Here is a 16,449-nt window from a genome sequence, read left to right on the forward strand (position 1 = left end):
TTTTTTTCTATATTGTTCTGCCTTTAGAAAGGTTTTTAGAAAGGTACTTCTCACCCCATAATAGTAAAAATACCATATTTTTTTCCCTACTACTTTCATAGTTTTCTTATCTTAATCTTTATGGAATTAATTTTGATATAAGATACAGTGGTTTTGAATTATAGTTTAATGCAGGGATGATGCACTTACCTGGTAAAATATACAGTAAGAGTCTCCCTCCTCTCCCTGACTAATGTGAATATCACTATATTAAAATTCCAAAGGGTTTAATTTATTAGTAATAAAATGATCATATACATAATCATATGAAAATGTCTCTGTGTCCTTTTTAATTTCATTCTTAAATTTTTAAATCATATATTTATGTTGTGTATGCATATATATATTATGTGAAAATTTTAAGCATTTATGATGCTGATATACATATTGTACCCATTTCTTATTTTTTCCCCCTTCAATCATATAAATTTTGATAGCATTTGCAATCACATTGAGTATAGAGATATTCTCTGGTTTTTGAAACATACTCACTGATGATTTAAATAAATTTGGAAGGTGCTCTACATAGTATGCATATTATATTGCTTGAAAACAATAGACTCACAAAGTCAAATCCAAGTACCTTTTTTTTTCAACTAGTTGTTCCTAGTTATCAGATATTCAGTAATTCCAACCACCTTAACTATGTTTTATTTTTTTGTGGTTTAAATATTTTGTAAGGGCAAAGCAATTTGTGTTTAGGAAATTGTTGACTTGGTGGTATATTAATGGTGTGAGAGGCCAACAGAGCCCTGCTCTAATGCCATCTCAGCACCTATAATGGACCACTTTTTACAACCAGAATTCTTTCCAAGTACAGTGTGATTCTTTTATAAGCAGTAGGTACACATTGACTTCATGGATGAGTCAGACTTTTGAAAAATGTTACCTCCCCTGCTTTGGCTGCATTTTTTCCTTACCTTGGAAGTCAGTATGATGTTGAGGAAGACGTACTGGACTAGACATTAGGAGACCTGGATTTGCCTACAAGTTTTTGCCTTTTTAGACAAGTCCTTTTTCCTCCTTTTGTTTTCTTAGTTCTTAAATGGCAGTAATAATTCCTTTTCCCTATCTATTATCATTTGTTTGAGCATCCTATGAAATTTTTAGACTACACAGCATCTATCTTATCTAAGTTTCTAGATGAAATGAGTTAATACATTAAAGCAGTTGATACATTAGTCATTAGGTGAGTGTTAGCCTTTATTATTATTATTATCATTATTATAATTACAGAGCTCTGGTGGCATAGTGCTTAAGACATTTGACTGCTAACCAGAAAGTTGGTGGTTCAAACCCACCAGCCGCTCCACCGAGGGAAGATGGGGCAATCTCCTACTGTAAAGATATGCTGTCTCAGAAACCCAGTGGTAGTCGCTATGAGTCGGAATTGATTTTCTGGCAGTGAGTTTGGTTTTTGGTTTATTACTATTATTAAATATTTTAGTTCTAACTAAATTAGCTCAAAAAGTGGACAAGTGACTTAGAGATTTTGCAGAGAAACTACAGATTGAAGATTATGCTAATAATGTAAGCATAAAGAAAAGAAAATAGCAGAGCTGACAGTTCTCAGGTTTCTAACACAAACTCTTTTCCAGTTACATTATTAGGTGAAAATAATGAAAATCTAGATATGATAAAAATATTAATGTGGCCAAATGCTTTCTTGAAGGTATATATGGTTTTACATTGTTGTTAATTATGAACTTCATCTTATGGGTCTGTTGTACCTTGAAATATAAGCTAATGAGACTGTGAAGTTATCAAATTTAATGAAACATTTTAAAATATATATTTACAATGTTAAATATATAAGAAATGACTTAAAATTGTACCTGAAAATATATTTAGAAGGTTTTTTTTTTTTCCCCTGTGTCTTGTTTAATAGTGAAAGATGAAAGGCCACATTTCATTAGGAAAAACACTTATTCTTATCATCACAGACCTGGCTGAAATTATACTTGGAAACATTATTGTCACACATTAAAAAACCTTCCTGCTCCAGAAAATGTTTGAAGACACGTGGAGAACATTGCTGATTATGTGAAGGTAGAAGTATTAGGAAAGATGACTCACCACATAAGATTTACTATAGAATTGCATTAGTTCTGTTTCAGCAGTGAAAATCATAAAGAGGTCTTTTTTGTGAGGCACTAAAGGAAACATGGAGACGACATATTCTCAATGGTAAATGAATTCTTTGGTAAAACCAAGTATTTTTGGAGGGGTAGGGTACTGTTTATGAAAGAACATGTGTAAATATAACCTAACCACTAATTGAGTACCTGCTTTGACTGGAATTAAATAAGAATTTTGGAGTAAGGTTACAAAACTAGCTCCTTCGTGGAACACAATCTTTCTGTCTTTTATAGGCAAGCTGTTGCAGCAAAGAAGTTGGAACCAGAATATAAAATCTTAATAGTATTTTACAATGACATGTAGAACAAGCATGAAAATCTTTGTGCCGTGCACAATCTTTTTGTAATTTCGTGGCAAAATACTTAAAAGTGTTTGATTTTACAAAAAGCAAAATGTTCTAGACTTGCAGTGATAACCTGGAGCTTCCCACTGCACACTCCCTAGGTGATATTTTCAAGGTGAAGATGACATTTTAACAATGTGAAAGCACTTGCTTTGCAACAGAAACTACTATGGAGAGAACGTTTGGAATGTGGATGTTTAGATGTTTCCTTCATTACAAAAGATGTTGCAGGAAATAATGGAAATGTGCAACCTAAAAAATTCTGACATATGCAGCTTTAAGAACTTGAAAGCAGACTTTTCTCATCATCCAAATGAAAAGGGTTAATGAGATATTAACTCATTTATTAGAAATATAACAATGAAATATTAGGTGATTAGTCTGTAAGACCTAATTGACAATAGGGGAAATGGAAATTTACTAACTGAATTGCAACAAAATCCTTTTATAATTGGTGGATTAGAAAGAAAAATGACAATCATTTCCTATTTCGATCTATGCATCTTTTTGAGATAGCTTTTTCCGCTCTAAGAGCCATTAAAGCAGAATATTAAGATACACTGTACTTAAGATTTGTTCTTCATGTTATTGTATCACAGGCTTTTAATCTAAGACTTTAAAAATGATAAAGCATATTCAGTCACACTATATTCACAATCAAGAGAAAACAATGTAAGATATAAGACAGTTTATCGAAAAGATTTCTTACTCATTTTTAATTTTTATATTTGTATATGTTACTGTAAGGCCACAGTAAGGAGAAGAGGATGCACAAAAGTGAGGTTAAAGAGAAGTTTTTATTCTGAGTTTCCAGGTGAGGTTCACGGGTCCCTAAGAGGGGCCCGAGAAGTCGCACCGCCTGGCTGGGGAGGGTTGGGTTTATAGTCTTGTGGAGGATCTAAGTGGGGACACTAAGGAAATGGTGGGGTCCAATTAGCTGTTAGCATGGGTCTGTACTTAATTAGCATGAGGGGGCTTCACAAGAGGAAGTTTGTCACTGCATAGGACTTTCCAGTCTGGGCGGGTTCCGTCACTTCGGTTGTCCTATTAGGCTGTCTCATCAGGGCCTGACATCTGGAGGAAGCTGCTAACTGAAATGTTGGTGGCTTGGGTTTGCTTTGGCCTAACAGTTACAATGTAATATATTAGTACTAGAATACAACTATGACTTAAATAATTTACTAACATATTCCTTTTGCAGTATATAGTCAGAATATTTGCTTAAGGAATGTGTGGTAGATTGAGTTATGAGCTCCCAAAATATCCAGGTCCTAATCCCTGGAACCAATGAATATTATTTTATATGATAAAATGGACTTTGAAGGCATAATTAAGTTAAAGATCTTGAGATGTGGGGATTATACTGGTTTATATGGGTGGGGCCTAAATGTAATCAGAAGTGTCCTTATAAGTAGGAGGCAGAGGGATATGTGACTGTGGAAGAGGAGAAAAGGTGATGTTATGACTGAGGCAGAGATTGGAGTGATGCCCTTTGAAGATGTAGGAAGGGCCAAGAAACCAAGGAATATAGGTAGCCACTAGAAGCAGCAAAGGGCAAGTAAATGGATTCTTCCCTTAAAGCCTCCAGAAGGAACCAGCTGTACCAGCATCTTGATTTTTTGCCCAGGAAAACTGATTTCAGAATTCTGACATCCAGAAGGAGAGAAAAATCTGTGTTGCTTTAAGTCACTAAGTTTGTGATAATTTGTTAGAGTAGCAATAGGAAGCTAACACAGGGAATACAGTGTAGGTGATTAGGGTAGTTTGGAGGCCATTAATCTCTACTATGGGAGCTCTGGTAGCATAGTGCCTGAGGTACTTGACTGCTAACTAGGAGGCTGGCGGTTCAAACCCACCAGCCACACCTCGGAAGGAAGCTTGGGTAATCTATTTCCGTAGTGATACTGCCTAGGAAACCCAAGGAGGGGTCACTATGAGTCGGGTCTGACTCCACTGCACATAACAACAACAACAACAACAACAATCTCTACTATAGGAGCTCTGGTAGCATAGTGCCTAAGGCACTTGACTGCTGACCTGAAGGCTGGCGGTTCAAACCCACCAGCCACTCCTCAGAAGGAAGGTTGGGCAATTCTACTTTTGTAGTGATCCCGCCTTGGAAACCCAAGGAGGGGTCACTATGAGTCGGGGCCTACTTGACGGCACATAACAACAACAACAATCTCTACTGTGTTTCCTACTTAATGAAGGTTCCAGACTGATGTTAATGAAATTGACCTTAGATGTTTTTCAGTGTCTTTTTCTTTCTTTTTTTGTTTTGTTTGTTTTCATTCTCTCAGTGACTTTGTACTATCATATCACTGATTTCTGTGAGCTTCTGGACCAGATCCCAGTATCCCACTTCAAATCAAATGAATTTTCAGAACTTCTTTGGAAAGATTATATGAATAATTTATTAGGAAGATTAAATTTAGAACAGTGCCCACTCAGAATGCAAAAAAACATTTTATATTTCAACATGAATTTTCAAAGGCAAAAATAGTTTCACACATCCCAGTTAGTCAGTCATGAGAATAATGATTTAATTAAAAAGCAGTTGAGTTTTTCTAATATCCTCTTAAAATGTGTTTATTGCTAAAAGTTTAAAGTTTCATAGGTAAAAATTGTACTAGCCTTCCATGTACTCAAGTTGCTAGTCTATATTTGAGTATCCTATGACAAAGGAACTGTTAGTTTTACTGATCATGTATCAATTCATTGTGAGTGGTTGATGTTACAAGTATATTATAAATTGAAAAATGTTGAGCAGTTTATACTTAAAGATAAGAAATTCTGTTAAACAGAAATGAAGGCTTTACTAAAGTCTCTGGTACTTTTTTCCTTTTCAGTTATCTTTATGGCTTGTGCTCTGTCATGAAAGGAAATGAAATTGGCTTGTGAAGGAAATGAAATAGGTCTAACAAATATGCATTTCAGGAGGTACCGAAACCTCACCAGATCATTCATTCCCTAACCACTTATAACCATAAACAAACTGTTGTGTAATGTGGATGGCTTAATGTAGACTGAGGTTGGCTTAGAGAAAAGAGATGGATGGTTATTTTAATGACTGATGATATTAATGAATGTCTTTACTAAGATTTAACCTGGCACTAATCACTAGATTCTTTTAAGATATATGCCAAATGAAATTTTTAGAAGTCCATATTTTTATTACAAATAATCTTAAGCCTATAAAGATTCAGCAAATGGAAACTAACAGAGGGTGAAAAAAGTTGTGAATGGAACGGGTGTATATGAATCTATTTAATTTCTAGCAATAGAATTTCCTCAGATATTGGTATTAAAAGGAGCTCTGGGAGCTCTGGTAGCATAGTGGCTAAGACACTTGCCTGCTAACCAGACGGCTGGCGGTTCAAACCCACCAGCCACTCCTCGGAAGGAAGGTTGGGCAATCCTACTTCCGTAGTGATACTGCCTCGGAAACCCAAGGAGGGGTCGCTATGAGTCGGGGCTGACTCGACGGCACATAACAACAACAACAACAACTGGTAGCATAGTGCCTAAGGCATTTGACTGCTAACTGGAAAGCTGGCAGTTCAAACCCACCAGTCACTCCTCGGAAGGAAGGTTGGGCAATTTACTTCCGTAGTGATACTGCCTCAGAAACCCAAGGAGGGGTCGCTTTGAGTCGGGGTTGACTCGATGGCACATAACAACAACAACGACATTGGTGTTAAACTCTTTGACTTTTAAATATTTGACACTATGAAGATATTATGATTTTTTTCAAGACAGTATATACGAGAATGTTTAGACCATCATCAAAATACTAGTTTTTGTCTTATCAATGATTATATTAAAGTATTATATTAAAGTATTATCATTAATACTTACAAAATAAGTTAAACTAAAAATACTTATTTTTATCTTTTTATTGTGATTAGAGTGACAGTTCACAGAGCAAACTGATTTTCTATTGAACTGCACAAGCACATTTTGTTCTGTGATATTCAGTCCAGTTCCCATAATGTAACAGTACTCTTTCCACTTCTTTCTTGTAGTTAGAAATATTTCTTAAAGCCTGTTTACAAATATTTTTTTCCATGGTTCTTATGAAGTCTCTTCTGTGTAATGAGATGATATATGTATCATGTGATGAAAATTGTTTTCTTTTAATGGACTTCAAACATGAAGTACAGGCAACCTTATTCAAATATTCAACAGCCTACACACTAAATATAATGTTACAGAGGCTAACAAAATTTTATTAGCTTGTAAGTAGTATGAAAGATATTATGAATATGTGTGTGTATATATGTATATATATATACATATATTACAAAGCAGTTTGAGTGATGAGGGAATGCTTAGTATATGAGGTAGCATTTGAACTTAGAGTTGACGGATGGATAGAGAAAATGGAGAAAAGGACAAAGATGGGGAAAAGAAATATGTTTGTGAAAAGTGGAGAACTTGACATAATCCTTACAATCAGGATATAGACTGGAAAATTAGTTTGGAACTAGAATAAAATACTAGGCAGATAATTTTGACTTTATTTTTTAGACATTGGAAGTTTTGCGTAACTCCCTTATTGTCTGAAAATGATATTCTGGGAGGACCAAGTTAGTGTTGATAAATTGAACTGACTGGAATTGGAGAGAGAATGAACTGGAGAGTACACATCCAGGAAATTATAGAAAATTAAGTATGTTGGCAGAGGAAAAAGAAATAATTTAAAATTACATTGAAAAACTGAATTTATAATTCCCTTTTACATCAAAGTTTAAAGGGTTTGTGCTAGATTTCTAGTTTCAGATATGTTGTTGTTGTCATATGCCGTCAAGTCGGACCGGACTCACAGTGACCCCTCCTTGGGTTTCCGAAGCAGTATCACTATGGAAGTAGATTGCCCCATCTTCCTTCCAAGGAGTGGCTGGTGGGTTTGAACCGCCAACCTTCTGGTTAGCAGTCAAGTGCCTTAGGCACTATGCTACATTGATGATATAATGCAAGTGCATATGTGGAAAATATATTATTATACTTTGTAGCATTTCTTGCCTTTCATATACCTTTTGGTTTCCAGTCACAATAGTCAGTTTCTTAACTTGTCATTATCCATATGTCATTCTTATGATATGTTGTTGTTGTTGTTATGTGCCGTCGAGTCAGACCCGACTCATAGTGACCCTCCTTGGGTTTCCGAGGCATTATCACTAAGGAAGTAGATTGCCCCATCTTCCTTCCGAGGAGTGGCTGGTGGGTTTGAACTGCCAGCCTTCAGGTTAGCAGTCAAGTGCCTTAGGCACTACACTACCAGAGCTCCTGAAAACTTATCTTTTAGAGAACATTTGAAATAGATTCTTCCCCTGCTACATCTACCAAAATTGTTTTAGTAAATGTCCCTGGTAATAACTTAGTTATCAGATCCAAAGGCTTCAGACTTCCTCATTCTATTTGATCTCCCTTCAGAATTTAGTAGCATTGAAAATCTGGAAAATGAAATCCTCTCTTCCTGTGTTTACTTATACTATCATCCTTCTTGATCTCTCCGGCCACCCCTACCTTCCCATTAGTCCCTTAATGTCAGTTTCTGTCAAGGACAATATGAAACTTTTTTTTTCCTTCTATTTATTTTCCCTTGCTAACTTATTCTATTCCTTCTACTTAAAATAATACCTGTTTCAGAAGGTTTTTGTAAGGCCTCATAATTAGTAAATAATGACTGAAAACAGACATTTAGTAATCTTTCAACGAGTATTAGTGATTATTATCATCTTAATATGGAAGACATTCAAGTTTTTTCCTCCTGGACCAGATGTGCAAAACCCTGTGGCATGCCTAAAGTCCCATTTATGTCTAAAATTAGTGTACTCTCCACAGAATGCATTATCATCCCCCTCAAATCTGCTTTTCATTCTGTGTTCCTTACTTAAGTTAATAGCAGCACTATCTGTGCAGCATGTCAGGTTTAACCATGGTTTAATCTCCAGCTCCTGCTTTACTTTTGATGTCCAATCGATTATCAAATCCTACTTTTTCCTCCCCATTTCTTCCTTGGTTTAATTCTCAGCTTAACTAATTTTTTAAACTGTTCATTCTCCCTGGAACTTTTATAAGAGACACATGTCTAATTATCCTGTCTCCAGATGACAAAACCGTGTTAATCAATTTACTGTGCCTGAGACATTTGTAGCCCCAAAAGATAAGGTTAGGGAATTTCAGCCTAGGTTACTAAATTTCTAATGAAATTGAAATCACTTGTATGAGTATTGGCAAAAAAAAGAAAATATCTGATAAATGGGTTTCAAAGTAAATAGACTGAGGAGTATTTATTTCTTGGACTAAAATCAGTGTTGCCCATCTCCTTTATAATGGAAAACTCTTTTGTTTCATGGAATATACTACATAGAGGCACTATAAGTTAATCAACTTTCTCCCATTAAATCTCTGACAAGGTTTTTCAAAGCAATATAAAACAAACATACCCCAAAAGTGCCTTACTTAACAGTAAAATCTGTTCAAAGGCCAGTACTAAGTTACATAGTTTCTTGAGTTTTACTAAAACACTTTTATCTTTGATGAGTTAATGTGGAGATAACAAAAAAGTTTTAACATAGTTGCAGATATTTCATTTCATGATTATTTTAAAAAGATGTTATTTATTTATTTATTTATTTATTGGTGATACTATTGTGTATACCATTGTTTTCTTTTTCTTTATTTTCAGATTGTTCATGGTTAGTTGTGGTTAGTTGCCACTGAGTTGATTGGTCCTGTGCCATACTTACAGTCATTGCTGCACTGAAGCCTATTGTTGCAGCCACTGTGTCAATCCATCTTGTTGATCTTCCCATTTTTTGCTGACCCTCTAATTTATCAAGCATGGTATCCTTCTCCAGAAACTGGTCCCTTCTGATACCATGACCAAAGTACATGAGATGAAGTCTGGCCATTCTCACTTTTAAGGAGCTTTCCGGCTGCATTTCTTGCAAGACATGTTCTTTCATCTGGCAATCAATGGTAGTTTCGCTATTCTTCACCACAATTCAAATGTATCACTTCTCCTTTGATCTTCCTTATTCATTGTCCAGCTTTCACAAGCATATGAGGTGATTGCAAATACCATGGCTTGGGTCAGGCATACATACCACATAGTCTTCAAAGTGACATTTTAGTGCTTTAATGCTTTAAAAATGTCTTTTGCAGCAGGTTTGCCCAGTGTGGTAGGTCATTTGATTTCTTTATTGCTGCTTCCATGGACATTGTTATGGATTTTATTGTGGACCCCCAAAATTTGTGTCAAATTGGCTAGGCCATTATTCTCAGAGGTTTAGAAGTTATGTAATAATAAAATGTAGAAATGTAGCAGATGTGTAATGATACCCCATGATGTGATCTCTTGTGACAAATTAATCTGGGTGTAAGGATTAGATTAAGGGTGGTTTGCAACATGCTTAGTCCCATCACAGCCTTGATTGTGTGTAAGGGGAGCTTCCCTGGAGTGTGGCATGCAACATCTGTTACCTTACAAGAGATAAAAATGGAGAGAAGGGAGCAGAGAAGGGGGACCTACTACCACCAAGAAAAAGGAGCCAGGGATGGAGTGTGTCCTTTGGACCCATGGTCCCTGCACTGGGATTCTCCTGGGAACAAGGCAAACATGGAGAGAAAGTTTTCCCCTAGAGTCATAGCTCTGATATCAGACTTCAAGCCTCTGAAACTGTAAGAACTCTGGCGGTGTAGTGGGTAATGCATTTAGCTGCTAACAGAAGATGATCATTTCAGACCCACCAGCTGTCTGTGGGAGGAAGATGAGACAATCTACGTCTGTAAAGATTTACAGTCTTGGAAACACAATGGGGGTTGCTATGAGTGGGAATCAACTTGATGACAGTGGGTTAAACTATAGGAGAATTTCTGTTTGTTAAAGCCCTCCATTTGTGGTATTTTTTGTATAGCAATACTGGAGAAAGAAAGGTGTTGATTGTGGATCCATGTAAAATGAAATCCTTGACAACTTCAATCCTTTTTCCACTTATTATGATGTTGCTTGTTGGTCTCATTGTGAGGATTTTTATTTTGTTTGTGCTGAGTTTAATCCATACAGAAGACTGAAGTCTTTGATCTTCATCAGTAAGTGCTTCAAGTCATCTTCACTTTCAGCAATCCAAATTGTTTTATCTGCATATTGCAGGTTGTTAATGAGTCTTCTTCCAATCCTGACATCACATTCTTATTCATATAGTCCAACTTCTTGGATTATTTGCTCAACATACAGATTGAATTAAGTATGGAGAAGAGATATAACACTGACAGGCACATCCTAATTTTAAACTATGCATGTTCTGTTTGAATGACTGTCTCTAGATCTATGTAGAGGTTCCTCATAAGCATAATTAAGTGTTCTGGAATTTCCCTTCTTTGCATTGTTATTCATAATTTGTTATGACCCACACAGTTGAATGCCTTTGCATACAAAAAAAACCAAACTCACTGCCATGAAGTCGATTCTGACTCATAGTGATCCCTATTGTCTTTCCGAGGTGGTAAATCTTTACAGAAGTAGCTTGCCCAGTCTTGCTTCCACAGAATGGTTGGTGGCTTTGAACCACCCACCTTCTGGTTAGCAGTCAGATGCCTTAGGCACTGTGCTACCAGAGCTCCTCCAATAAAAAATAGCATCTTTCTAATGTTCTCTGCTCTCAGCCAAGATCCATGAACATTAGCAGTGATGTGCCTTGGTCCATGTACTCTTCAGAATGTGGCTTGAATTTCAGGCAGTTCCCTGTTGGTGTACAGCTGTACCCACTTTTTAATTATCTTAGCAAAATTTTACTTGTGTGTGATATTAAAGATGTGTTCAATAATTCTGCATTCTATTGGATTACCTTTTTTTTTTTTTCCCCTGCAATGGGCATAAATATAGATCTCTTCCACTTAGTTGGCCAGGTAGCTGTCTTCCATATTTCTTGGCATAAACAAGCCAGAGCTTTCCGTGCTGCATGCATTTGTTGAGACATCTCCACGAGTAGTCTGTCAATTCTTGGAGCTTTGTTTCTGGCCAATGCCTTCAGTGCAATTTGAACTTCTTCCTCAGTACCGTTCCAAAAACCAAACTCACTGTCATCGTCAATCCTGACTCATAGCAAGCAACCCCTTCTTTGGTTTCCGAAATGGTATCTCTATGGGAGTAGATTGGCCAATCTTCCTTCCGAGAAGTGGCTGGTGGGTTTGAACTGCCAGCTTTCTGGTTAGCAGTCAAATGCCTTAGGCACTATGGCACCAGAGCTCCGTCCTGAAATGGTTGAACATTGACCAGTTCTTTTTGGTACAATGACTCTGTGTCCTTCCATCTTCATTGTTCACTCCTCGGAAGGAAGGTTGGGCAATCTAATTCCGTAGTGATACTGCCTCGGCAACCCAAGGAGGGGTCGCTATGAGTCGGGTCCAACTCAACGGCACATAACAACAACAACAACAGCAACAACAACACATTGTTCAATATTGCACTTAAAGAATCCTTCAATATTACAACTTGAGGCTTGAGGGTTTTTTTTTTTTCTTTCCCAGATCTTTCAGCTTGAGAAATGTTGAGTGTGTTCCATTCTTTTGGTTTTCTAACTCCAAGTCTTTGCGTATTTCACTGAAATCTTCACTAGTATATCAAAACAGTTGATTTTTATGTATTGATTTGTTTCTCATAACAGTGCTACACTATTTATTAGAAGGATCAGGTTTATTTTGTTTGTGTGTGTATATATGGATTATTTGGGATTTTTTTTCTTTTTTATGTAAAAGATCATGGCATCTGTGAATATAGTTCCAATTCTTCCTTTCCAATCTAAATGCATTTAATTCTCTCCCTCATTGACTCTCTTCCTTTCTTTTTCTCTTGACCTAACTGCACTAGCAATGCTAACATTTCTTGTCTTAGAATTTTGTCAGTTATTAATGTAGCTATTCCAGCCTTGTCATGATTACTATTTTCATGCTATATATTTTTCTATTTTCTTACATTCAGACAATTTTTAGCTTTTAATTTATGGTGTGTCTGCTGTAGAGAGTATATAATTGGGTAATGCTTTTTAAAATCCAGTTTGACAGTCTCTGCCTCCTCATTTGAATATTTAGAAAATTCACCTTTAATGTAATTGTTGTTGTGATTGGATTTACATTTGCTGTTTCGCTTTTTTTATATGCTTACTATATTTTTGCACCTTGGTTCCTCTTTTATTGCCTTCTTTCGTGTACAATGATTTGTTTGCTATTTTGCAGTTTCTGTTACATATTTTACTATGTATTTTTTTGTTATGTTCATAGTAGTTACTCTAGGGATTTAAAAATCCATCATCTTTATACATCTTAGCTCATTATTTTTACTTAACTTCACAGTCCACTTCAGATTAATACTAACTTAATTCCAGTAAAATGTAGTCACATTCTTTCAATATAGTTTCATTCCCTCCCTTCCTTTGTGGTATTATTACCATGTATACTATACCTATATTACTAAGTTTACAATATATATAGGTATATATTGTATATTGGAGTTTCCCACATTTTAGTTGACCCTTTACTTTACCAAATGTGATGTCCTTTTCTAGCAATTGGTCTTTACTGATGATGTGTGCAAAGTAAGTGAGTCAAAATCTCTCCATCCTTGTTTTTAAGGAACATTCTGATTGTATTTCATCTAAGATTATTCTTTTGGAAGTTCACAGTGTATTTAGTTTTCTTTGCAAACTCCACGGTTTACGCATATCAATTTTTCTTCTGTCTTCCTGTTTTTTTTATTAGCCACCATTAGTATGTACATGAGGCAATTGAAAAGTCCATGGCTTGAACTGTATGGACTTAATTATCAAAGTGACATCTCTGCTTTTCAAAACACAAAAGAGGTATTTTGCAGCAGATTTGTGCAATGCAATATGTATTTGATTTCTTGACTGATGCTTCCATGGACATTTGTTGTTAATCCAAATAGAATGAGATCATTGACAACTTCAATATTCAGGGTTTTTTTTTATTTTTTATTTATCATGATGGTGTTTATCAGTCCTTTTGTGAGGAGTTTCTTTTTCTTCAAGTTCAAATAAAATCTTTGCTGAAAGCTGTAGTCTTTGTTTTTTGTCAATACGTGCTTCAAATCATCTTCATTTTTTGGCAGGCAAGGTTATGTCTGCATATTGAGGGGTAATGAATGTTTCTTTAATCTTGATATTTATTGTTCATATAGTTCAGCTTCTTGGATTAATTAATTGGTCACTGTACAGATTAAATAAGAAGGTGAAAGGATACTCTGCCACACACCATTTCCAGTTTGAAACCATGTAGAACTCTTATTCTATTTGAATGATTGCCTCTTGATCATGCACAGGTTCCAAATGAGCACAATTAAGTGTTCCGGAATTCCCATTCTTCACAGTGTTGTCTATAATCTGTTATGATCCACAAGGTTGTATGTTTTTGTGTGGTCAATAAAACACAGGAAAACATTATTTCTGGTATTCTTTGCTTTCAGCCAAGATCCGTCTGGCAACAGGATATCTTCTTCTGAAGGTGGCTTGAACTTCTGGACATTCCCTTTTGAAATATGGTGCAGTTAGTTTTGAATTATCTTCAGAAGAATTTTGCTAGTGTGTGATATTAATGATATTGTTCAATAATTTCCACATTCTATTCAATCACCTTTCTTTGGACCGAACACAAATATGGATCTCTTTTAGTTGGTTTTCAAGGTAGCAGTCTTCCAAATATCATGACAGAGATGAGTAAGAGCTTTTGGTGTTGCAGCCCTATGTTGAAGCACTGGTATTCTGTTAATTCCTGGAGCCTTTTTTTTTTTTTTTGCCAATGTCTTCATTGCAGCTTGAATTTCTTCTTTCAGTACCATCAGCTCTTGATTATATGCTGCTTCTTGAAATGGTTGGATGTCAACCAATTATTTTTTGGTACAGTGACTCTGTATATTGCTTCCATCTTCTTTTGATGCTTCCTGCATCATTCAACTACAGGCTTATAATTGTTGTTGTTCTTAGGTGCTATCATTAAGTCATCTCCGACTCATAGTGACCCCATGAACAACAGAATGAAACACTGCTTGGTCTTGTGCCAGCACCATGATCCTTGCTATACTTGAGTCCATCATTGTAGCCATTGTATCAGTCCACCTTGTTGAGGGCCTTCCCTTCTTTCATTAATCCTCCACTTTACCAAGCATGATATCCTTCTCCAGGGAATGGGCCCACCTTACACAATGACCAAAGTAGGTGAGATGAAGTCTGGCCATTCTCACTTCCAAGGAGCATTCCAGCTGCACTTCTTCAAGTCAAAGTTGTTAGTTCTTTTAGCAGTCCATGGTGCTTTCAGCATTCTTTGCCAGCACCACAACTCAAAACCAGACTCTTCTTCGCTCCTCCATATTCAGTGTCCAGCTCTCACATGCATATGAAGTGATTGAAAATATCATGACTTGTGTCAAGGAGACATCTTTGCTCTTCAACAATTGAAAACGATCTTTTGCAGCAGATTTGCCAAGTGCTGTATGTCATCTGATACTTGACTACTGCTTCCATTGGTGTTGATTGTAGAACCAAGTAATATGAAGTCTTTGGCAACTTCAATCTTTTCTTCATTTATTGTGATGCTGCTTATTGGTCCAGTTGTGAGGATTTTTGCTTTCTTTATTGAGGTATATAATCCATAATGATCCATAATGAAGACTGTATTCTTCAATCTTCAACAGTAAATATTTCAAGTCATCTTCACTTTCAGCAAGCAAAGTTGTGTTGTCAGCATATCACAGGTTGTTAATGATTCTTCTTCCAATCCTGATGCCATATTCTTCTCGATATAGTTCAGCTTCTTGGATTATTTGCTCAGTATACAAGTTGAATAAGTATGGTGAAAGGATACAACCCTGACACACTCTCTTTTTGATTTTAAACCATGCATTGTCCCCTTGTTCTCTTCAAAGGACAGCCTCCTGGTCTGTGTACAGGTTCCTCATGAGTACAATTAAGTGTTCTGGAATTCCCATTCTTCTCAATGTTATTCATAATTTGTTATGATCCAGACAATTGGATGCTTTTGCATAGTCAATAAAACACAAGTAAACATCTTTCTAGTATTCTTTGCTTTGAGCCAAGATCCATTTGACATTAGCAATGATATCCCTTGTTCCACATCCTCTTGTGATTCCACCTTGCATTTCTGAAAGTTCTCTGTCAATATACTGCTGCAACCATTTTTAATTATCTTCAGGAAGATTTTACTTGCGTGAGATATTAATGATATTGTTTGATGATTTCTACATTGTGTAGGATCACTTTTCTTTGGAATGGGTACAAATATGGATTTCTTCCAGTCAGTTGGCCCGGTAACTATCTTCCACATATCTTGACATAGCCGAGTGAATTCCTCCATATGTTGAAACGTCTCAACAGGTATTCCATCAATTCCTGGAGCCTTGTTTTTCAGCACTTCCTTCAGTATAGCTTCTACTTCTTTCTTTAGTACCATTGGTTCTTGATCATATGCCACCTTCTGAAACGGATCAACATCAACCAATTCTTTTTGATACAGTGACTCTATGTATTCCTTTCATCTTCTTTTGATGTTTCCTGCATCATTCAATATATTGCCCATAGAATCTTTCAGTATTGCAACTTGAGACCTAATTTTTTTTCTCCATTTCTTTCAGCTTGAAAAATGATGAGTGTGTTCTTCCCTTTTGATTTTGTAACTCCAGGTCTTTGCACATTTCATTATAATAATTGACTTTGTCTTCTTGAACTGCTTTTTGAAATCTTCTGTTCAGCTGTTTGATCTTGCCATTTCCTCCATTTGCTTTAGCTACTCTCCTTTCGGGAGCTCTGGTAGCATAGTGGCTAAGACACTTGCCTGCTAACCAGACGGCTGGCGGTTCAAACCCACTAGCCACTCCTCGGAAGGAAGGTTGG

At 36.2% G+C, this 16,449-nt stretch overlaps 1 protein-coding gene across 1 annotated transcript in view; it reads left to right on the top strand.

Annotated features, from left to right (window-relative positions):
- Window positions 1-16,449, top strand: part of RYR2 (ryanodine receptor 2) — a 1,099,979-nt gene that overhangs the window by 96,539 nt on the left and 986,991 nt on the right. The window lies entirely within an intron of this gene.

The sequence above is a fragment of the Orycteropus afer genome, unplaced genomic scaffold (assembly GCF_000298275.1).
Source record: "Orycteropus afer afer isolate SDZICR_OR568_19922 unplaced genomic scaffold, OryAfe1.0 scaffold00096, whole genome shotgun sequence".
Taxonomy (NCBI): domain Eukaryota; kingdom Metazoa; phylum Chordata; class Mammalia; order Tubulidentata; family Orycteropodidae; genus Orycteropus; species Orycteropus afer.